This window comes from Amblyomma americanum, chromosome 3, assembly GCF_052857255.1.
Source record: "Amblyomma americanum isolate KBUSLIRL-KWMA chromosome 3, ASM5285725v1, whole genome shotgun sequence".
NCBI lineage: Eukaryota > Metazoa > Arthropoda > Arachnida > Ixodida > Ixodidae > Amblyomma > Amblyomma americanum.
This window is the reverse complement of record NC_135499.1, coordinates 162,223,293-162,247,640: the sequence shown is the minus strand read 5'-3', so window position 1 is coordinate 162,247,640 and position 24,348 is coordinate 162,223,293. Positions and strand designations below refer to the sequence as shown.

The following is a 24,348-nucleotide window of genomic DNA, read 5'->3' as shown; positions in this document are numbered from 1 at the left end:
GAGTAATACTTTGATTTGGGCTAGTTGGTTCACAATTGTAAAGGATTCTGAAGATGGCACAGAAGAGTACAGGCACTAAGAAGGCACATGGAAATACAGCTCCCGTCGTGTTCATGGGCCTTCTTTGTTTTTGTTCCCTTTTGTACAGTCTTCAGAATCCTTTACAGTCATGTATATATTAAATGACTGTTTCGACTAGCTTGAAGAATTAGGCGTCCTCATTTAAAGGCAAATCTCACATTCAAATAAGTCAAAGACTGCTTAGCGAAAGCATATTAATAAGAGTTACACCAAAGTAAAGCTTACTCTTAGAGCTTCTATTTCCCATCCCATTGTGAACAGCCACATTACTACAACTGAAAAGTCTGCAAATGCCAAAAATACTGCAATACAGCTTGCACTGCTCTAAAAGCAGTGTCCCACATTAAACATGGCATGCGACTTTCCTTTAAAAAAAAAGTGACTGTACTTTAAAAAAAAATGTAACCTAAAGCAACAACAATAAGCGCAACAGACCACTTTCATGCTCCTCTTCTTTCTGCAGCTGCAACAGTCATACTGCCATGGAGTGTGCTCTTCTTTTATCATCTCAGGTGCATCTTCAAACCTGGCATTGTCCGAGCAGTACCTTTTTGAATAAGGCAGAACATGGGGACAAAAATCATAATACACGGTTCTCGAAGTCAACACTGCTCCAGGATTCAAATCAGCCTAATAAAATATCACTAGTTGATGAGGGCTCAGTGAAATCATATCGATGAAATGCTCTCACAGGTAACATATTCACTTATCACAGAACACCTAAGTCAACACCTGGAGTAGTATGCCAGGCCGACAACCAGGCAGACCTCTCCTGTTCCATCAAAGTTCTTCTCCTCCTCCTAAGTCAACCCTAGAACATTGCTCTACAAGCAAGTGTTATCACTAAGGGTGTATGAATATTGACATCTTCAAATATAAATATCTGTTCAGTATTTGAAAGAAAATGTCAGAAGAAGATAAATAATAAAATTTTGTTCTCATTTATTTTTTTTAAAAAAGCATACGGCCTTCTTGCAACCACAAAATTAATCAAAACTAGACTTCAGTCAGCACATATAAGACAAAAAATGACAAGAATAACAATGTATATTGCTTAATTGGAAAACACAGCAGAATGCAAACAGTAATGCGGTGGTGCAAGATGAGTTGCAAGACGAAATCCATGAATTGCCACATGAGTGGCAACATAACAGGAAATAAAATTCAATAAAATTCAAAACTAAAAATAACATGATGATAATAATACCTTAATAATTTGGACTCGAGAGGACTGGCGGAAATGCTTGAATTATCCGAAGGTCGAGTTTGAAGTGCAATCCCCCCTCGTTTCAGGAAAAAAGAGATTTGAGAAAATGCAGTGAAGCCTTGTGAAGATGCTCCATCGCACAAATAGCAAACAGCCATGGTACAGCCAGGTGCCACAAAAAAATGACGGACGATTTAATCTGCTTAGGCCAAATGCAAATTAGGTGTGCTAGCACTTCGGCTTTCACTGCAGTTTCGGCTCGAGTCTCGGTTTTCAAGGTCAAGCAGGCGTCAGACAAAGAAATCGGCAAAATCGGTGAGTGCGGGCCTTAGTGCTAGTGCACTAAAACTGAAGAGAACACTTGAGCTCCGCATTTACGGGTATGACGCAATAGCGTTAATGGTTAATGCTCACATATGTGGAACTGGTCAGCCTCTACTAGTTTACGTTTATAGATGACTGGCAGTCCTCATACCACTCCTGGTGCAGTGGTGCAGCGGTTAAGCCATGCGCCACAGCCCTGCGATGGCAGGTGCAGCTACCGGTGGGTCTTGCGAGACCCACGTTGCTCTTCCCGAAAACCTCTCATGACCAATCATTAATTGACCTGCCACTGTGGGCAGCGTGCTCACAACCCGGAGGGCACACAAAGGGACCTCACAGACAATGGCTAAGCGGCTGAGTGGAAGTTCAAGTGCTGAGATACTAAAAAATGGGTACAGCAGTCCCTTGGCTCAACTCCTGGCTTAAACAGGGCTGTGTGCTTGGAGGAGGCTCTGCAAAAACCACTGCGCCCTTTCAGGGGCAAGCCCAGTTTAGAACACCTCAGCCTGTGAATGTGGCTCATGCTATTGTGTTGATATGGGGTTCTAACTAAGAGTTCCCAGCTTATATGCTCTAACCAGCGTGTCTGAACAGATGTGCAGCTTCAACTGCCACTACTGGTCAGCTGTCCGACAGTTTCAACGAGCTGCATGCACAAAACAGACGTAAGCGAGGGGAACGCACATTGACGTTGGCACAGCGAGACTGCTTCTAAAAGGACAACGATCAGTGATGTGTCGGTCAGAGTCCGAAAGTGGCGGGCAACTGGGTTTGGATGGCTAATGAATGCAAGGCTGATAGCCGTCTTCATTGCGGTCTGGCATCAAAACTCGGAAAACTCAAACTACGTGGCCAGGCTCTTTTTTGGTCTAGCGACAGAAGTTCTACTGTATTTGTCATGCCTGCTGTATGCATATGCCAGACATGCCCAGGCTACAAGGCACCATGCAATAGGTGGAATTTTTGCACGCTCGCTTGCATTGCCGGTGACACCTCCTTAGTCCTTTTCGGACCCCATGCAAAATTCCATGAGTGGGCTTTCCTTCATATCACAGTTGACAGAAAGGAGCTGGCGGAGTCATGCTAGAAGAGTTGTGAAGGTGACAGGACGAGTGCCATTGGTGTGGCCGTTAGGTATAAAACACATTATAGAAAGATAAAAAAAAACAAAAAAATCAAGCGCTTTCGCGTTGTGATTGTTTGAAGCGGGTGGTCAGCTATTTCGCTTGAGGTCCAAGCCTAGCAGCATCCAAATGTGATTGATCAACATGAAAAAACCGAAGAGGACAACCGTGTATTGTTTCCCTCACATTTTAAACATGAACTTTAGATAATTTGCCCAGATACTGTGGTTTTGCCAAGGTCGGATTTATGAATGTCAGCAGTTTTCAGTCACAGATGAATATTTGGGAATTTTCAATTATCAATTTCTTGAACATAAACCCAATAACAAAAAACAAAACAAGGACGCCTAATCCCATTGTGTAACTCTCGAAGTTGTTTATGCCTTTGGTGACTGGTGGGCCTTGCGAGACCCAGGTTGCTCATCCCGAGCTATTCCCATACACTATCTGCCACATGCCATAGTTGGCAGGTGGAGGTTTCACAGATAAACCTGGTCTAGTGATGTCACTACTGAATTCTTGACATCACGCCTCTCCAGCTAATGGGATTTCTCCACCCTGGTGACGCTACAGTCCACCAGCCAATCAATCAGGATTTTTGTAGACAACGTCGAGGTTTTTGCTTCGGTGACGGCTCACTGCTATCCACCTCAAAATATTCTATTCATATTCGAAATTTCGAATATTTGCACACCCCTAGTTACTGCACAACAAGTATAACAATGACAGCTGTTGGTGCTACCATGCAATGTTTGGTGTGAAATAGTCGTAAGTGAGTGTGGATGCAAGAGGAAGTGCGAATGTGATGCCCTTTGATGCAGAGCGCAGCTTATCAACAGCTTGCAACACTTGTGCAGAAGTACGTGAAATGACACAGATGAGTGTGTGTATGAATAATCTGTTTTGCCCTGGCTATTATCTGGCAGCAATCAATGCCTTGTCACTAGACTACGCTTTGACGGCGTTATGCAGTGTAATGACATGACATACTTCTTTGCTCTTTCGTGTGCACATCTTGACATTTTTTTGAGACAGCTGTCAACTGAGATTTAAAGGCCTGTCACCACTAGTGTTCACATTTTCCAGAACAACTCTATAAACAGTTTGTGCACTTATCTTCGGTGTACCAAAGCCTATCAATAACCTATTAATGCTAATCACAGAGTGAACAAGCAGATGACCAGGTGGGTGCAAGGTGAAAACAGAATCACTGGCACAGCCACCAACAATTACCGCGGAAAATAATTTTTTGAGGCCACACATGTGCTGCTTGAAAATGTGGAAGTTGTGCAATAGAATACACAGAGTTTTAGTACTGCCCCTTACCCACTTATACTGAATGACTATGTACTCTCCAAGATAATGTGCTCAGGAGAGGCCGGGCCAGAAAAACTCCTTTATCTTAAATACAACGTTCAGTTCAACCGAAGGCAAAAACTTCACAAGCAACAAAAAATGCATGATGGTTGAGCTTTTCAGATGTACTATAATAAGTTTTGTTCTTTATCATTTACTATTGCACTCATAAATGTTGCACAGATCAATATTTTGAGCTTGCACTTCAGGCAAAAAAAAAAACAGTGACTGAATTTTGGGCCAAGTAATAGCTTGCATAGAGAGCTGGTATTCCCAGATAAAAAGAAAAAAGCAACTTACATCTTTGAGAAGAAAAACCGATCTTTAGGGCCAAGGGTCGACGAGCTCTGTACATCAGGCTTGCCACACTTCTTGTACAACTCTGTACAGAAGTATTTGCGCTCCACCTGCACATGCAAGAAACTGACTGCCTACAAATTTATTTTCACAACATAGTATTACAATCATAATTCCATCAAGAATTTAGTCAATCAATTTAGTGTACATACCGTATTTACACGATTGTAAGTCGACCTATTTTTCAAAATTTGAAAATCCGAATTGGGGGGTCGACTTAAAATCGAAACCAAAGCATTGCACCATAAATAAAGGCGAGACAAATCAGATATCGGGCTTGCTACAGCGTGGCTGCATTTTTGCTGCGCGGCTCCGTCACATTGCTCTTGGTGCTGGCCGGCCTTGAGCAGCTGCTATGCAAACGCGCAGCACTGGCATCCCCAACCCGCGCGAGGCCGCCGATGGTGGCTGTCGGCAAGCAGCAAACCAGAACCAGCCCACTCCCCACACGTGGCCGCAGATAGCGTCTGCCGATAAGCGATGGCGGCCCCATAACGCATTCGCATTCAATTCTGTATGGGTGTCGTTAAAGTTTTTTTTTTTTTTTACCTTCAACAGTGCACTCGGCCTAAGGGAGCGTCGCTGTTGATGGAAGGGCCGCTGTTCCAGTCGTGGCGGCACCCCCACTTGGAACCACAGCGGCGCCGGGGAGTGTCGGTAGCCGACAAAAGAGCCAACGCCGCTCATGCGTAGTTTCTAGTTTCGCTTTGCTCTGATGCATTTGACTACTGCCGGCCAAGTTTCACAAGTATTTAATGTAGTGCTTCGTCATTCGTGCTCTGGGTCCAGTAAGCAACCGGCGCTCGTTCACGGCTACATTCAAGATGGCTGTCATTCTTTACGCCGAAGAAACAAACAGCGCACTGGGCCTTAAGTCTGACGTTCGGAACAAGTGATACAGGTGTGGCAGCTGCAGCAAGGCAAAATTTTCAGCTGTTCCACGCGATGTCGTGATGTGGCTGTTTGTGAAGTGCGGGATTTCGCTGCAAGACGATGCTAGAACGATGAGCTATGGGACCGCAGCGGCGATCACAACAGCAGCGCTAGTGAGGACGATGGCGCAAGTGCGGATGAGTAGTCCAGTGACTAATACATTTTCGTTTCAGGATGTGCCCACGGGCGCGCCCGTGCACGGCAGCTTAGCGGCTGGCGATAAGCAGAGGCCACAGGATAGTGCTATCGCGTTCTGTTATTAAAGACCAAGTGTAAATGACCTCAAATTTTTTTTTTTTTTAAGCAATGTGATGTGGGGGGTCGACTTACATTCGAGTTGATTTACAAGCGTGTACATACGGTATGTAATTATGCTGCCTTCTCATAATCCCAAATCATGAAAAAAATGCATGCTGGTCATTCAAACCACAAAAGAAGCTGGTAAGCTTAAACTAGCCCTGCAACACTATTCAACAAAGTTGCGGTATGCTTCAAGTCCGCTGCATGAATATTCTCCGGCAAGAATTTTTTGAATGCGTCTTGTAGAAGCTGACTTATCTGTATACCAAATTTGAATTTCGACATTTTCAAGCCTTTCTCCCTTCTCTCATCACTTTTTGCAGGCACAAAGGCCGGAACTCCTCCGCCGGCCCCATCCACGTGGCCGCACTGTCAGGCTGCCAACATGCGCGGGAATTCCCCGGGTGGCGGAGCTTCTTGACACGCCGGCACAATGTGGCTGACTGGCCATGGCCATGGTAGCTATGTGACATTTGAAAGAATCTAACTAATAGCCACTTCTTAACTGACATACGCAAACGTGTTTCGCAGAGGAGGGTGTAAGTTCCAAAAATTTGCTGCTGGGGAGGAGCTTGCCAGCTTTTGAGCACAATTGTGGGTTCTCTGCTGTGCATAGTCACAGCAAAAAGATGATGTGAATATGACGAACATGATGACAAAACACAATCTTGCAAATGAGCGAGTTTATGTACCATGTTCAAAAGGAGTTGCAGGGCTCCCTTAAGCTGAAGACTTATGCTACACCACCTAAGTTACACACCCAGCATTGCACCGCTTAATTTAATGCATTTATTCTAATCACATAAGAGACTTACAGTGCACAGGGAAAGGATCTGTTTCACTTCTATGTCCTCACAATCCTCAACGAAGTAGACTTCAGATGGGTCACCAGCCTGGCCCAGAAGAGTCTCACATGAACACCTGTTTGTGACAGACAGAAAAAAAAAGGAGGAAACAAGGAGAGGTGTGTGTGTCCTCAGCACTGTTGATCATGAGGTCTCCAATATCATAAATACTACCAGTATCATTTCAGCACTGCGATGAGTGAAGTTTGGATTCAAATCAGCCAGAGGTCAAAAAGATGATGTGAATATGACAAACATGATGACACAAGTTGCTCACTGCCTACATTATAATGTAGGCAGAGATATATACTATGGTGTATATCCATGCTCTGAGTATACATGATGCCAGTGGGTGTTGGAGGTCCTAAGACTGAGGGAGGTAAATGAAAGTTGCTAGCCACAGCCAGTTTAAAGGAGTGGTATTTCACACCTTGTGCCTATACACTTTTCATTTGCCCCTTAAAACTTACAAAAGCATACTAAGGGTACCGTTGCAAAGGCTCACCAGAACTACTTGACATCCAATGTTATCATTAGCAAACCGCAACGACAAACTGTCAACACAGCTGCAACAGTGTCTGGAACGCCTAAGTGGTCAGTTTAGCTTATGGGGATTTAATGTTGTAATGCGACTCAGGCTATGAGGTATACCGTAGTGAAGGGCTCCAGAAATTTAGACTACCTCGGGTTCTTTAACTTGCACTGATATCGCACAGAACATGGGCCTGTACAATTTTGCCTTCATCAAAATTCGACCGCCGTGGCCAGGATTGAACCCACGTATTTCGTGTCAGCAGACGAGTGCCATAACCACGGAGCCACCGTGGCAGCTCCTAAGTGGTCATAATAATAGCTGGCTGTAACCTATTCATGCCAAAAAAGATGAGCCTTGGTTGTCATTGCCTACAAGCATTCCAGTCAGCCCACAAACGAGCAACTATACAAAAATATCCACACATAGAAATTTTTCAACACTCACAGAAACCACTGAATGTGCACCATTTTTCTGTCTGCATGCGCTTCAAAAAAGTGCATGACACAGCCAACTCTGGGACAGCAGCGGCCAGGACGGGAAGCCAAAACAAAGTCGCCACAGGTTATCTTTTGGGAACATGGGGCAAAACAAAATCCAGCAGAAGTTAGAACAAAATTTGCCTGCAACATCAAGGCACACACTGTTTGAGCACACCAAAAACCCGCTGTACTAAATGATGCAGAACTGAAGCAACAGAAATACAAAGCCAATACAGTGGAGACCACTTATAACGTAACCGCTTTTAGCGCGGAACCGGATATAACGAGGGTTTCTCTGACCACCGGTGTTCCTGCCATAGAACTCAATGTATAGGCCAACCGCTTAATACGCAGACGCGCGAACCAGAATACCGGCTATAGCGCGGTTTTTTGAAGGTTGAAGGTTGCAGTGCAACCATGAAATTCGGGCACAGAGTGCAGCTTCGCTCCCCGTTTTACCAGCGGAGTATATATGCGCGGAGGCACTGGCAGCGGTGAAAAGAGAGCGTGGCGGACCGGCAGACGCACGCCACGAAACGAGAGAGGGAGAAGGAGCAGGCGGCCCCCATGCGATGCCACAATCCGAGCGTGCGCTGCACGGAGTGCAGGGTAGAACCAGCAACGCAGCAAAGCGTAGCTGTCGTTTTTTTTTCACTGCAGTCACTTTGTTGTCTTCTGTGCGCGCACGCCGTGCATCCAGGCTTCTTCCGCGATGGTGCGGAGTCTTCAAGCGGCGTAAAAAAGAGGCATGCTTTATCGCTTGAAACGAAGGAACGTGTGATCAAGGACGTCGAGAGCGGAATGAGGAAGGCATCGGTGGCGGCGAAATATGGGATATCCGACACAACCGTGTCGACTATCTTCAAGAATCGGGAGAAGGTGTGGCAACAACTGCAGCAAGATTCGTCTTCGCAATCACGAAAGAGAATTCGTGCGTCTAAGTACGAGGACGTGGACGCGGCACTTTTCAAGTGCTTTCGAGAAGTGCGAGCTCAGAGCATACCAGTAAGTGGCCCCATGCTCCAACAAAAAGCTAGGTGCTTTGGTGTTCTTTTAGACCACAATGACTTTAATCCACTTAATGGATGGATGCAGCGGTTCAAAGATCATCATGGCATCAGCTGTGAAGTTGTGTGCGGTGAAAGTGGAGAAGTTAACGACGAGTCCATCGCAGTCTGGCTCCGCTTAAATTTAGAAACCATACTGTCGACATAAGTTGACAGGGAGATAAACAATGCTGACGAAGCTGGCATATTTTATAACCTACTGCCGAACCGCACTCCCGCCCTGAGAGGCGAACCCTGCTCTGGCCGGAAGTCCTCAAAAGGACCCATAACATTGTTGTTTTGCGCAAATATGGATGGCAGCGACAAGCGTCGCCTGTTTGTCATTGGAAAATCGGCGAGGCCGCGTTGGTTCAAAAAGCGAGAGTACCTGCCAGTGATGTACAAAGCAAACAAAAAGCGTGGATGACACAAGAGATGTTTACGTGCTGGCTTTGCAAGTTTGACAAGGATATGGTGGCAGAGAAGCGGCGGGTTGTGCTCATCCTTGACAATTGCACTGCTCATAACGTCCAGCCAAAGTTGGCTGCGGTCAACTTGAAATTTTTGCCAGCAAACACTACCGCTAAAAGTCAGACCCTTGACCAGGGCGTCATCACCACTGTAAAGGCGCTCTAGAAGAAGCGCATCTGCGAAAGAGTTTTGCTTAACATGCAGTAGCAGCAGCCCCCTAAGGTGCATTTAAGGGGTGCCATCGACATGGTTGTTGCTTCGTGGTGGCAGTTGAAAGCCGAAACAATAAGTAAGTGCTTTCGAAAGGCTGGATTTGTACGTGATGAGGCTCTTGAAGCCGATGAGCAGAGCGACGTTGCCATCGATGGAGCAGTCAACACCGATGACATGTGGACCGGCCTTGTTGAGATTAACTTTGTTTCTGCAGCAGACACTTTTGAAGAATATGTCGATGCTGATGAAAATGAGTTTGCTGTCTGTGAGGAAGCAAGCACGGACGATGTGATTGTCACAGTGGTGCGCAGTGGTGTGGAGCTTGCGACCGAAGATGAGTCGGACAGCGAGGATGATGTAGACCCGACGCCAGATGTGCCGTGCAAAGATGCGCTGGAATATCTGAGCAGAGTGAGAATGTACTGTGCGAAAAACAGTTTGAGCGACAAAGCGCTTCAATGTTTAAGCCTTGTTGAGGACGAAATCATTCGAAGTGCAGTGAAAAAACACCGCCAGACAAAAATCACCGCATTCTTCTGCTGATGCACTTTTGATGCAAACACTGTTTGTGTTCAATTTGCGATTATTTTGTATGTGTGTGCATGTGCAATATGTGCAATAAATTGTGTTTGAAAGGTAGGTTGCCCGTTTGGAATGAGTAAGAGCCTAAAAACGCGATGTTTTAGTTATAACGAGGTACCGCTTATAGCGCGGATTTTCGAGACTCCCGCGACTTACGTTATAAACGGTCTGCACTGTATATCATTTTCCAAACTGTGAACCCAGCTTCACAGTAATAGTGCACAATGGTAGACCAGCCAATTCTGTAAAGCACGAAATATAGCTGCAGTTAATGCAGCACATGTCGACGTGGTTCTGACAGTGGCACCACGTGCACATCCTGCCAAGTGCTTTTGCATGCATTCAGTCCTTCAATTCAATTTGCTGCAGCATGGCAAAACTAATTAAACAATTTCCACAGGCGGCTATCGCACTTTTGACAGCAAGACCAGAAGACCAAAACACGGCATTCACTAAAAATATCTGTACAAATGGTGCCAACAAAAATTAAGACAACAGATCAAAATACACCTCCACAAAATTTCTACAACAGTAGCAATTAGCTTGCAAGCCAAAGCCAGTAGGAGCAAGAATCTGTAGGCATTCAGAGATGGCTCAAGAAAGGCACAAATAGCCTATGAAAAGTATATTTCAATCTGCAACAATCTCAGAGAAATAGGCAGCAGAGGAAAGGAAAACAGCTTGATGGTGAAGCTATCTCAAAGAGCACCGTTTTATAGTCTTTGGTAAGCCTTTACCTCTGAATGTTGGCCTCGTGCGTGTCGCGCTGTCATCATTTTGCAGGAGGTACGTCACCACAGCCAAGCGAAATGGGACTGGAATTTCAATTTACTATATCTGGATTTACTATAGCATGGTTCTACTGTACATATATAATAATGAACAACAAGGTTGAAGTTGCGCTCACATACTGCGCCCCAGTATAGTATTTTTAAGCCTTGCCTAAACTTTGCCGGGTCACCTGGTGTACAATTTAGTATCTACAAATATTGCTGCCGTGCTGGTTGCGACAATTATTTCAGTACTGAAATGCCAGAAAATTGATTGGAAGAGCTCAACAATCTTGGCAGATAAAGATCAAAATTTTCCGCAAGCTACAAGCAATGTCAGGCAATAAACTTTTGTTCTAACACTTTTCTTTCTTCATTTGGTACAACACACAACCACATAAAATGCACTGAAACAGTGCAAGGTTCTCATCCTCACCTTCTCATCACCAACTGTCACTGCTGAATATAGCGCCAGTTGTTCTACTTTTTCTGGGCTTCCACACTATGTTATTTTTTTCTTTTTACCACACGGATGCCGCAGGTTCTGTGAAAGAAAGCAGATAAAATAAGTTTCTGGTTGGTTCACCATGCAGGATATGTGTACAAAGCATGAAATGCTTTCCAGGGAATGCTCCCAGCCAATGGCCGTCCAGCTCCAATGACCCATCCCAGCTGCCATTGTGTGTGGTTATGGCTTCTCTTGCTTGTCAATTGGCTCTATCTAGTGTGGCTACAGCTACCAATGCTTCGCCCCAACTGCAAACCATGAGAGATGGGCCATCGGCAGCTGTAGCCACATTAGGTACACCCAATCAACAAGCAAAAGAAGCCTTAACCACATACATACACAGCATAAACGGCCAAGCAAGTCATTTAAGAAGCACACCTCACATCTCCTGTCTACTACTACCATGTTGGAGTTACCACTTCCACTACAGCCTGGCAGCGGTAACGTAAACGCATGCAATTTTAAAGTGTCTGTCCAAACATGCACACAGATTTCTTTTCCTCTGTTTCGAAGTGAAAACATTGTCCGACATAATGCACTGAACAGCACCTGATTTTTCATTTTCAACGTGCCTTACGGGGCATGCAGCTTTGAAATTGCGAAAAATGGGTAAAATTCGCTTTTGTGAAAACCAAATTAGCCACTAGTAGACTCATTTCCTATGCTGCTCCTAAGTTTCATTGCTGAAATCTACCAAGAGGTACTCCACAAAAATTATTTTATCCACTGCGGTGGTGATTGAAATGGTCATAAAATAGACATTTTTTGAACCCAAGCATTTTTGTGACGGTATGTTTGGCTCAGCGGAAAGCCTGTTTTTTTTTTTTGCTTCAAAACGGGTGCCTCAGCTCAATTTTACACTCAGAAGCAAACACACAAAATGCTAAAATTTCAAGGTCTCAGCACGTGAGTGCACGTATCTGCTATTGCGCTTGGCTAGCTACGCTTGCTCGTCTCATGTACTTACGGGGCGGCGCAGCTTTCAACAAATTTTATTTCGTGATTTATTTACATAAATTGTTTTGAGCATATTACAAATAATTTTACGACTATTCTTACAAAATTTCATTGTTATATATCCATAAAATTGTTTCCAACTGTAAAATTTTCTCCTAAACTTTGTGAAAAGGCTCCAGAGTTAGGAGAATGCACTAGGAGGCTGGTTAAGCATTCATTGCATTCCTACTGGTGTGCTACAGGTCAAGACATCCTTAGAATTATTTTTTAACAAAGCACAAATTTTGGTTTTGAATTTTTTGTGGTGTAGCGTCTATTGACATGTGTAGAACGAGAAGAAAACTTCATACAAGAAATTAAAAAATCCCAAATTTTAGGAACAAAGAATGTCTTGACCTGCACTAGGATCCCGGGAGTGCAGCACAACAAACAGGGTCAAAATTGATAAAACGCTCATGAAGAAGTCTGCTTCGCAAGGCGAGTGTCTAGGCATAGAACCATAATAGAGCAAAACACCCAATGTTCGAGTGTTTCCTGACAATGCACATCCACTGCGGCTCACGAAAAAAATTTTTAAAAAGAAGCTGAAATGGTTTTCAAATCGCATGGAACGCTGTGGTTGGGAAGAAAGGACCTTGAAAATCATGTGTGTAAATTTTTTCCCGATTCTGTCCGCAAACAGAGCTGCAATCACTTCTTAAAAACCCACTACCGGCATGCCCTCGTCGCTTCCGCAAGCGACAGGTGGGGGGACGGCCGAGAGGGAGAACTGGCGGAAGTGACGCCATTCACGGAGAGTCGGCCGGCCGTCCGGCTGTGCTTGCTTCGCTGCAGCCCGCGCTTTGGCGAACCACAGATAAACGTAATCTTCTGCCAGTGCCGTTTACTTTCTCTCGTTCGGGCGTTCCGTGTAATGCTTGAAGCCTGTATATAAACCAGTTTTGGCATGGTACTTCTTTCGAACAGTGCTCAGCACACAGCTTGGTGGAATCCGTCGTGCCGTTTACTTTCTCTCGTTTGGGCGTTCCATGTGATGCTTGAAGCCTGTATATAAACCAGTTTTGGTATGGTACTTCTTTCGAACAGCGCTCAGCACACAGTTTGGTAGAATCCGTCAGTTGTTCTCCCCTAGCCTCTTCCACGCTAACCAGACAATCTGGTGGTATGCAGCATGCCGAAACTGCCCGCACAAAATATATGCATCAATATTTCTCTTTTCATTATATTACTTTCTTACCTGTTTGCAAACTCTTTGCCTCTTCCAGCTGGTTCACATCCATGCTGAGCTAAGGCCACTTCCAGCACTGCCTTTAAGGCACACAGTCTTGAACTCTTTTGAGCTCGTTACGCACTGCATGCCTTTTTTCTTTTTCCTGATTGCTTGCACCTCATGGCAGCACAAGCAATTCTCTTAATCTTTCATCAGTGCGCAGCAAACGCAGCTGCAACTAACTGAACAAAAAAGCAATTATATAAGCTTAGTATACTTGAGCAAAGCAAACATTTGCATTCAAGAGCGCTTGGTCACGGCTGACGATTGACAATGGCGCCAGAATTCATGCTAATTTGTCCTCGAGTCAGAACGGCAAAGTTGTCAAGCTGCGGTACGCATATATCTGCCACAAGTAATTCTGCTGGTTATCTCGATACACAACAGCAGTAACTATATCTCGCAGCACACTAGTTTTGATGAGCAGCACTGCGAGCTCCGGAACACAGCCATAATTATTGTTCAAAAGCGTGTTCAGCATGCAAAAAAAAAAAAAACAATGCAAGGGGGCAAGTGCAGAAGTTTCACGGTTGAACAGTAGCCCGTACATGCGACAGAAGGGAAGTGCACACGGGAGCTTCCTCCCGGTCGCCTCGTCTCTTCGCGCTGCAATACAGGAGTGAACCCACTCCAACTCATTCAGTTTGGCATTCTTTTGTAGTTCTAAAGGGCCTTCGGGAGTAATTAGGCAAGTAACTATAAACAAATGAACAAACAAATGCTTTACCTCGCGTGACTAGTGTAAGCGTGCTGGTGATCTGATTTAGATCATGTTTACAGGCGTTACAAGAAGCTGGTCAAGAGAAAAAAAAACAGCGAAAAAAAGATGTAGGACCAGGAGAAGACACACACAGACTGTCGCCGGAAAGAAGTTGGTAGCCAGACTTTTATGCAGCTGCGGTACACAACAACGTTTCGGCGCAATTTCCTTTTTTTTATTGCCACTTGCATATGCACCTACACAAAAGATATGCATGTGCATGCACCTACGCAAAACATACGTATCAGTCGAGATTTGGTTTTCGTGTTACCCGGCTTCCGAAATTTCCGGCTTGCAGGCGCCGCCATCCGGTCGCCTTTACTTCTTATCTGGCCGTGGCACCAGATTTCTGTTTAGTCTGTAGTTCTCAATGATTTCGGAATAGGTTTGCGCGCACTCGTCCAGGTTCCGACAGTCCGGCGGTTCCACAGATACCCGGAAGCAAAGAATAAGGGAATGCGCTGACTACCCCAGAGTTGACGAAGATATTGATAGCAGAGAAGCTTGGGAACCCCTGCTGCGCAGAGAAGAACCTGCTCGGCAGAAACAAGCCAATCCGCCTGGCGGCTGAGGCCGCGAAGAGATAAAATCTATTTGTTAGCCTTTAGCCACGGAGGCTCCGGCCCCTGCCTTTCAGGCCTGCATGCTGGGGGCAGTGAGTAGTGAGGGGTCTCCATTTCCGGTGAAAATAAAAATTGTTATTCATCCATCCATCCAGTTGAGATTTCCAACACGTGGAAATGTCGCGACTTGACTTTTGCTGCCAGCGAATTGCGTGGCGTCGTTGGCTCTGCCATTTTCTGAAGCTGCTGATGGCTCGAATATGCATGGTGAAAGTCCAAACTGTTCAACACTGCTCGAATTATCCATAATTTCCAAAACGTAGTCCTTAAAAGCCAGCTGGAGCAACGCGCTACGCAACAATGCCGTCGGTGCCGGCCGGAGATCCCCGTGGATGACGTCAGGACCGTCCCGGCCAATCGCAGGCAAGAGCGGTGTTTCGCTTGGCGCCATGAGGCGATGGGGCGCGTTTTCTTCTAAAAAACTACTTTTTGCGTTTATTTCCATTCTTTTTGAACAAGATGTTCTTCTTCAGAGGACTAAAAGCTATAAAATGATGCAGAGAACTCATTTTTTTCGAAAAGTGCTTCAGCTTCCTTTAAAGGTACTTCCCGGTCAATTCAGCAATGAAACTTTGAGACACCATCAACAGTGAGGCATAAAAGTAGATAGAGTTGAGCCCACATATAACAGCCCCACTTAAGACGAACTTTCGCTTATAATTAACGAGACCTGTGCGACCGTCAACATATACATTGTTTCAATGGCACAAAATCACACGTATAACGAACGTCATTAAGCCCTGCTGATCGGTTACAGCGAATGGACGGCGTAAATCCGGCACCATGATGCGAGATAACCTGCCTCCGACCCCTTTGTGCGCTCGGCGCGCAGCATTTTTTCGGGCCGAGTCTCATCGCAGGCGAACTGCCAGCCCCGTTTCATGCTGCTCTCAAGCGAGCTACCCTTTCCCTGCCGACGCGCCTTCCAAGATCGCCCTCCTGCCCCTACTCGCAACTTCGCTTCCCTCTCCTCACTCTCTTGCAAATCCGTGCATGGCCTCCGCGATCAACCAGCACGCCGCTGTTGCCGATCGCGGAGGCCGCACTCCGTGAAGCAGGCCTTCCGTGGGAGCCAAGAGGTGGCTGCACTGACGCTCACGGACGCCCCTCATTGGTCTCTCCGCTGGTGCTGTGCGTCTGCATCTTTAGCTTGATTGGCTTGATTGCTGCCTGTGTGCATTACACATCTACCCCATCGCGCAATTTTGTCACTCCTGCTGCGGTGTGCCGTGCAGACGTTTCGTTGGCTTTGTTCAAATCTCGGGCCTTGGTTGTAATTCGGGATGGCGAATGAGAACACCATGCCCATTTCCATTGCATTCAGCGGTAGAGATGATGAAAGTGGCCTGGGAAGAGGTGACGGCCACTGGCGAGCGGAACTGCTTCTGCAAGGCCGGCTTCGTCAAGTGTCTGATGCCGAGCCTGATGCTTCGGAAGATGACCAGCCCGGCGGCGATTTGCAGCAGCATGTCATCAACTCCGATACGGGGAGTCATGACATTGGTTGTAATGATTTTATTTCTGTCGATGACGACGACGACACTGCGGAACCGTGCACGGACGTCGGCTTCATTTCTGAAGTGCCTTTAGCAATGGGCTACATAGAGAGCCTCAGACAACTTGTCTGCACCAAGGGCCTCGGCGAAGAGCACGCTTCTGCTTTAAATAAACTGGAAACCTCCCTCATCCGATCTGCGCTGCAAAAACAGATGTCCATCACGGACTTTCGCACAGAAAAAATTTTGTGCTTTGACAAGCAACTGTCTTTAAAGCTGTGGTCCACTTACTACGAACTTCGGGATATAACGAACGGATGCCGCGTGACGCTCATGTTCGTTATAAGCGGGCTCGGCTGTACAGCCATTTTCAAAAAATCTTTTCTTGTGCAACTTTTTTGGTGCTTCAAAGCCATATCCCCCCTTATGTTAGGAAGCATTACTAACATTCATAAACATTTCATAAAAATCCCTTAAAAAAAAAATAAAAGTTTGTGTTGAAAGCCACATCCTTCCTTAAATACCAAGCCTGAATGCCTTCCCCAGAATGCTTGCAGAGCTTACACTGCTTCCCTGCTGGTACATTAATAGCTCTGACAAATGTAGTATTTCCCATGTGTATGTGAAACAACACTGAGTCTCTTTGCCTTTTGCCTACCAATGGCCGATGGAAAGAGAAAGAGAGTGGAAACTAGGTGAGCTAGGGTGGCTATATGCTTACATTTGCTAGTCAAGTGGCAGGTATAAGAGATATGTTATTCACACACAAACACAAAATTTATTGTGAAATCGGTTGGCTTCTGTCATATATAATGGGTTCCTGAATATACTTTTCATTTCCCTTTGCTTCCTGTAGCTTTGGATGTATAAGCTTCTCGGCTATATAGTTTGTTGGGTTGGCGCATAAGTGGCTGAGGTCACCATATGCCAAGCAGAGGTTAAACAAACATCTTTTGGGTATCGGTTAGAATATTAGAATATGTTCAATGGTTTGCAAACATTATATAGCTCGTTTAAAATACAGTCCCCGACCGATTTTTCGGATTCAAAGGGACCCGAAAAATGGTCCGAATAATCGAACAGTCTGAAAAATCCGTGAAATACAAAAAAAAATCACTTTATTGAGATGAAATCGGCTTATAAATGTCACTGATTTTACCTCGCGGAAAATTTATCTTGCTGGCGACGATTTGCGCCTGTATTTGCGCCAAAGTTGCGCTTTCACTGTACACTCCAGACAGCAAGGTCACCGCATTTAGTTGGAATACTTCCCACGCTTCTTTGACGGACCCGGCGGGGCCACGTTGTCCACAACCCGAGTGTGCACCACACCGCTCGTCAAACACACGCAAAGATAAGGCACTTTTCGCTCAAAGTGGTGGAACCGCCGGACGCAATCACAAAATGGCGAACGGATATAACTTCATGGCGAACGGATATAACTTCGTGAAGACTGAGCGCCACTCGGTAGATGCGGTCAGAGAAACCCAAGTGACGAAACAACGAATGAGGAACGTATGAGACCTGCAGCAGTGGCTCAGTGGTTAGGGCGCTCAGCTACTGGTCCGGAGTACCCGGGTTTGAACCCGACCGCGGTGGCCGCGTTTCGATGGAGGCGAAATGCAAAGGCGCCCGTGTGCTGTGCGATGTCAGTGCACGTTAAAGATCCTCAGGTGGTCCAAATTATGGAGTCCTCCACTACGGCACTTCTTTCTTCCTTTCTTCCCTCAGTCCCTCCTTTATCCCTTCCAGCCGAGATGTGAGATAACTCCTGCACAATTTCCTTCCCCCAACAACCAATTTTTAACGTATGGGACAAGCGATAACTGCCCGCGACAACGTCGGCGACACAAGCAAGTTGACGGTGATGACAATCCGCCTGCCACCTCGAAGTGTCAGAGATCGCAGTGACCTCTACTGGCAACCATGAGGTACAGAAAGTATGTCAAGCCAATCCAACAGCAGCGTAAATCCACCTCAATCCAAGATGGCACCTTTTGCGCCGGTGAAAAGCTGATAAGATGGCCGATTTTGGCTCGCAGGTGACTGAAATTAGTCCGAAAGATCGAACTTTCGGACTTTTGAAGTCCGAAATATCCATCGCGAATTTGTATGTGCTTCTATGGGGTGACTGATGGTGCCTCATCGAGGTCCGAAATATCCTACAAGTCCGAATTACCCGTTGGCTACTGTATTTGCATTTTTCAAAAAACTGAAAATGAGCCCATGAAGTAAACTGAGGTGAAAAGGTGTAAGTTTCCTTCGTACAGTCGACGACCGAAAATTCGGACTCCTGTTTTTTCGGACGTACCGCAACTGACTGCTCGATTTTTCAGACCTTGTTCGCACTCGCCGCCAATACGCAAGCCGCCATATATTGTGTAGAGTGGAACCTCATTATTCAAACTGCAGGAGAGACCAAAAACTTGATCAAACAAAATGAAATTCAAGCTCTTAAACTGCGAGGCTGAAATTCTGCGCGAGTCGGCACATTAGTTTGGTTTATGGGGGTTTAGCTTCCCAAAGTGACTCAGGCTATGAGGGACGCCGTAGTGAAGAGCTCCGGAAATTTAGACCACCTGGGGTTCTTTAAAGTGTACTGACATCGCGCACTGACATCCCACAGTACACGGGCCTCTAGAATTTCGCCTCCATCGAAATTCGGCTGCCGTGGCCGGTGTTCTTATCGCTTCGCCATCTTCGCGTTCTCGTTCCGGGCCCTTTGTACTGCAGGCGCAGCGCAGTTCCCACACCAGCGTGTTCGCTTTTGGACTTTGTTCCAACCCGTACGTTCATTGGTGACATGCTGAGGGGAGCACAGCCAGGCTGAGCTCGTGAATGCGGTCGCTGCCCGTTGTCGGTGCACATAAAGCGTGGCGAAATTTAATCATGAGAAGCTTAAAAATGCGCCCAAAACTCCTTCCAACCTTTACTCCGCCATATTGGAAACAAGTTCGCGTATTTTTTCCGGTGAAATTTGATTTTCCGGACTGCCCGATTTTTCGGTCGTTTTCGCACTCAACAGAGGGTCCGAAAAATCGGTCGTCAACTGTAAATCAATTTTCTGAAACTAGGTCGCCACAATTCTTACATAGGGCTTTTCTTGTTTCATCAGCATGATGTTGCACGCGTCAGATATGCAAAGAGCATAAAGCGTGTCGGAGGAACATTTTTGGGAGCCTCCATGCTTTGCATTCTCCTATGATATGTTTCACCGGGCAAAATTTGTGTCTTACCTCATCACTTAATTTAGTTTGCCATATTTCAGTTTCGAATTACTATATGCTTGACAGATACTGGCTTTGCAAAGCACATTGCGTGAGCTCGTGCATCACACCTGTCCGCTCTCTCAGTGTCGAGCATTCCAACACAACCCTGTGTTGGAATACTGTATTGTGTCTCCTATAATGCAGCGGTAGTAGTACATTTAAAACGGTCTGTGTAAACAACCCTGCATTCAATCTTTTCATGTGCTGCTTTCTTCACAAAAAAAAAAGATAGCAATCATTCAGAAGTAAACACTGACACCTCATAGTAATCTTTTGGTTTTCTGTCATTCCCCTTTTCCTACAGTGTTTCCAAACAAAGAGCATTTTTATCTACCTATCTGTAGAAATTGTGTGTACTTGTGGCATTCTTCCTTCTTGACAAGGTATACCTGGCAAGTGTTCTTGTCGTGCATGCTATTTCCTGGAAATGTAATCCGGTGAGATCACTTTCTGAAGAAAAGCTGTAACAGGGCAGTAGTGAGTTGACTCTCATGACTCTTATGTAATGTTTGGTAAGGTGCCAAGCATGCTTAGTCCCCAGCATTTCAAACCATAGCAACAGTGACCTGACTGCTCAAAGCTTACTAAAAAATAATAATTTTAGCAGGCAGCTACAAAATATCATGTCATTGGTGCTTTTGTATTGACTGCACATGCATGTGCACATATCTTCATGGACGTTTGGCTGTCAACACACAGTAATGTAAAGGGCTGGTAATGTTGTTTATGCAGCTGCTGAAAGGATGAGACATCAGATGGTTGTTTGTCCCACTGACAAATGAACTATGCAGTACTAATCTAAAGGGTAGCTCACTGCAGGACAATATACATGCAAAAAGCAGGTTTCACCAGAGCTGTAACAATTCTATGACCCCATCTTAAGAACACACTGACGGCATAACAAGCGTTATAAAAAAAAAGTTCCCTGTTATCAGCATGAAACTGCATGAGTGCTACTATTGCATGTCTAACAAAAGTGATAATTTAAAAAAATTAAAACTGCCTAAAGAGACTTTCAGTCCCTCTTTTCAACTTTTTATATTAATATTATGAGCTGCTTGTCTTCATGTATAGTACAAAACCACCAGCGTTAATAATGGTGCCAGAAGCACCTGGTGTAAAATTAGAGTAACTCTACATCACCATCAACCTCACAGACCCTTCTCAACTACTAGCCGGAAGTGTCTGCAAGACACGAAAGTTAAGAGTTCAGCGAGACTTCAGAACTGCAATCCGAGGCTGCTTTCGGTGTATAAAAGAATTGCATTATGAATTGTTACTGAGGCTGACAGCACACACCTTGGGCAGCCAACCTTTGCAGGAGGGGCAGATCTCTAGACTCCGACTGCTGGTCGCACCAACACTATGCCTTCTGTTGGCTCCAGCCATCTGGGAACCAAATGCTTCCCAGAACACCTCTCGAACCAATGGGGTGCATGTGGCCAAACTCTCATTGGCCTGACTGTAGTGCCTCAATGCTGTGTCCTTACCGACCCTGCACGAACAAGGTCAAAAGGCAGAATAGTCAGAAAGCTGTGCATCACACTGAAACAAACACTGAGAACAAATTGAAACCTGCGTGTATCAATAGGTTAGCGCATTCTAATGATAAAGAGTTAACTCTCATTGAAGAGTCAAGACTGCGCTTTCATAAGAGGGGAAAGGCCAAAAGATGAAGTACAGGTATTGCCGCCGCTGGCCGTTTTCATAAGCAAACTACGATGACATCAAGGGCTATTTTTGTAGACAGGTCTTTTAGGACAGGCTACACTTCCATTTACTTCCAAACAGTTATCGTGAAGCACTTTTCATTACTGATGTCACGAGTATGAATTGCTTCTGAAGGGAAGCTGCCTTTCCTACTGTGTCTTTGAATAAGATTTCACCATAGCTTCTTCTATCCATTGCTGCGTGGGCTTCTCGTGGGAGCAGGCTATGTGCAGGGTGCAGGTAGGTAGGCTAACAGCACTAGAGGCTAGAGTTGGGTGGATGGGGCGGTGGATCGAGGGTGGTGGTGGGAGCCCCTAGCTAAGGGTTACGATAGGGAGGTGCCAGGTGTGAGTGGTGCTTTTGGAAGGTGAAGGTTTAACTCACTGAGGCTTCACGCACACAACACCAGCGTTTTCCCAAAGAGCCACTGGTACTGCTATTGCAGCAAGAGTTCACCGAAACAAAATAAGGACCCTAATTTCCTGTAATTCCGCGAAAAATCGTGACATTTACAATTTTTTGTCGAGTCATGCGTCAGCAGCCACATTCCCTTTTTTGATGATATTTTGTTTTTTGACATCAGTAGGAATGATAGAATGATGCAAATTTTATTAATTTATCCACTTTGAATTGCCTAAAAGGCAGAAACAGGTAACGAACAAAATGCTGCCAGTGCCTTGAGATGCTTGCTCCCCCATCCACTCGAGTGCGCCTCTGGCAGCAACAAGCCGACATGCTTGAATGCAAACACACATGATACTGGCTGGAGACTGTCCAAAGCAATGCTATGGTATGTGCACAAATATACGGTGACCTTAAGTTGCCTGGATCAAAAACCGCCTCATGTTATACTTAGAGCTAAGCTACAAATATAGCTCCCATTCACTGTTCTTTGAGATACCTACAGCTGGCTCATTCACCGGCCCTGTACACTGGGAGAAAAAGCCAACTTCTCGGTGACCTTGGGCTACTGAGGCAAAGCGCGGACCGCAGTAGCAAGAAAGTAGCTACAAATGTGCAAAGAAGCCGGCATGGGCCATTGAGAAAAAATAAAAGGCAGCAAAAGAGCCACGAGGAGTAGGGAAGGGGAAAAATGTGCAAGACACAAAGCAGTGAGGCAAAAAATGGCAGCACGATTGGCACTACTTTCATTGTTCTCAATTCATGGAATTAAAATTTTTCCACAGTAGAAAATTAGGGGCCTTAAAGGGACCATGAAGTGGTATTTACTGAGCTTAGGAACGTGCATGAGCGATCAGGATTCCACAGCTTGTCACACCACAGAAATTGTTAAGCTAGTTTAAGGAGGGCAAAAAGTTGGGCAAGATTCATTATGACTTTAAGCTAGCTTCATTAAAATCAAAGATATTGGCAATTAAAATGATGCTCCTCCTCTCCCTCTGATGATGATCATGTTATTATCCTGCCTATTACGTGCTACAATGTAGCCGATGCACCTCTGATGTGCATGTAACAGCGGGACTGAAGACGATGGGAGGCTCTGTCGCTAGGCGAGAAAATAGCTAAGCCAAACTATTGTTTCGCTATAGTTCCACTTTCTGAGCTTCACCACCAACTTAAGCTCTGGCCACTTTCAGCCATGTATAATACACCAGCCAAACAAACCCAACTACGTGCTGTTTTTGGACTCCGACTCGCACATCACTAAACATTTCATTTTCTTTTTAGAAGCAGTCACACCACATTCTGCTACCAATGTGCTCACCTTGCTTATGCAGTGCTTTTTTGGCACTGGGTTTTGGCCCATAGCTTGAAGCAATGCCCATACAACAGAAATCTGCAAGCTTTTGTAGTGCACTTAGTATACACGCAAGTGAGTGCCACATTTTATAGGAATGTAGGCCCCAGACTTGCAAAGCAAGTTAAATTTTTCTGAACCAGAGAATAGCCTGCCAGCAGCATCAACACGGCCATCGCTGATGTAAGTACATAAAAGACCCTTACTCAAGTCTTTTGATCTGGCACAAATCGACCAGACGCTGAAGGCATGGCGCATTTAGTGCCGTAGGTTCACTGCTGACATCCCGGTCAGCATCATAACTGCAGGCATGCCTTGCAACAAAAGCACCATGCTCCAGCAGCTCCTCCTCAGAGAAAACACCCTCGCCTTCCTGCTCCGGCAATCTGGCACCCTGCATACATATACAAGCGCAACAATCCTGGTCTTTCCAGGACCACAGATCGGCACGCAGAAAGAGGAGATAGCCTTGACAAAGGCAGGGTCCTCTTGGCGGCGGAACTTAGCTGCTGCTTCTGTGGTGCGCACCTCTGGATTCTAGCGGCGGTGGCGCTGAGTCTCTGCTTGGGCAGTTGGTTTAGCAGCAGTGGCAGATGAAGCATTTCCATGGGTTGCATCACCGACTCTTCAGAAAGAACTGGCTCAGACTATTTAGAATTGTAACTCGATTTAATGAACTGAAGAGCAACCACGAATTAGTTCGTTAAATCGGAATATTTGCAAAATTGAAAAGCATTTTTCCGCCCTTCGAAATCTAAAATTACAGTATAATCTCGTTACAACAGATCCAGTTACAACGGATATTCGGATATAACATACAGATTTGCGATGTTTGGTCAATTTCCCTCTCTCTTCCATTGACTGAACTTTGCTTACAACGGACATTCGGATAGAGCAGACCAGATTTTGGAGATAACTTGGATTCGCACTTCATTACAGCGGACTTTTTGGCACTAAATGCGGCCTATTTTCAAACGTTCCTCTGATCCCGGCGACTGATGGCAACAGCAATTACGGCGGGTGCCATTTTGCTATAGCCGTCTACAGCTGCTGCGTACCAACAAACTCCGAAAGTAAATCTGTCGATGCTCAGCTCGTAGCCATGGCTCGCCGAAAAAAAAAAAGCAGATAAGGACATTAAACATAAATCGACAACCCCTGCTCCGCTTTCAGCCAGACTGGTCAAGAAAAGATTGTCTGCTGCATGCACCTCGTTAAGTTTTTCGTGATCCGGTGCTCACTCACCTTTCTTCCATGGACCTCTGGAGCAGTACAGTACACTTTTTTCAGAGCACTTTTTCGACGTACAGAGGCGATGAAAAGAAATTCTAGCTGCGTAGCATTACGTGCTCCGCTGCTCAAATTTTCGTTTG

At 45.5% G+C, this 24,348-nt stretch overlaps 1 pseudogene across 1 annotated transcript in view; it reads right to left on the bottom strand.

Moving 5' to 3' along the window:
* Positions 1 to 24,348, bottom strand: part of LOC144124227 (DNA (cytosine-5)-methyltransferase PliMCI-like) — a 145,038-nt pseudogene that overhangs the window by 58,663 nt on the left and 62,027 nt on the right. Inside the window, exons 12-19 of the transcript XR_013313149.1 lie at positions 23,182 to 23,369; positions 20,806 to 21,001; positions 11,149 to 11,167; positions 11,060 to 11,112; positions 7,507 to 7,628; positions 6,498 to 6,603; positions 4,393 to 4,499; positions 517 to 628 (exon numbers count right to left, since the gene is read on the bottom strand). The product of XR_013313149.1 is annotated as a DNA (cytosine-5)-methyltransferase PliMCI-like (transcript). The remainder of the gene's footprint in view (positions 1 to 516; positions 629 to 4,392; positions 4,500 to 6,497; positions 6,604 to 7,506; positions 7,629 to 11,059; positions 11,113 to 11,148; positions 11,168 to 20,805; positions 21,002 to 23,181; positions 23,370 to 24,348) is intronic.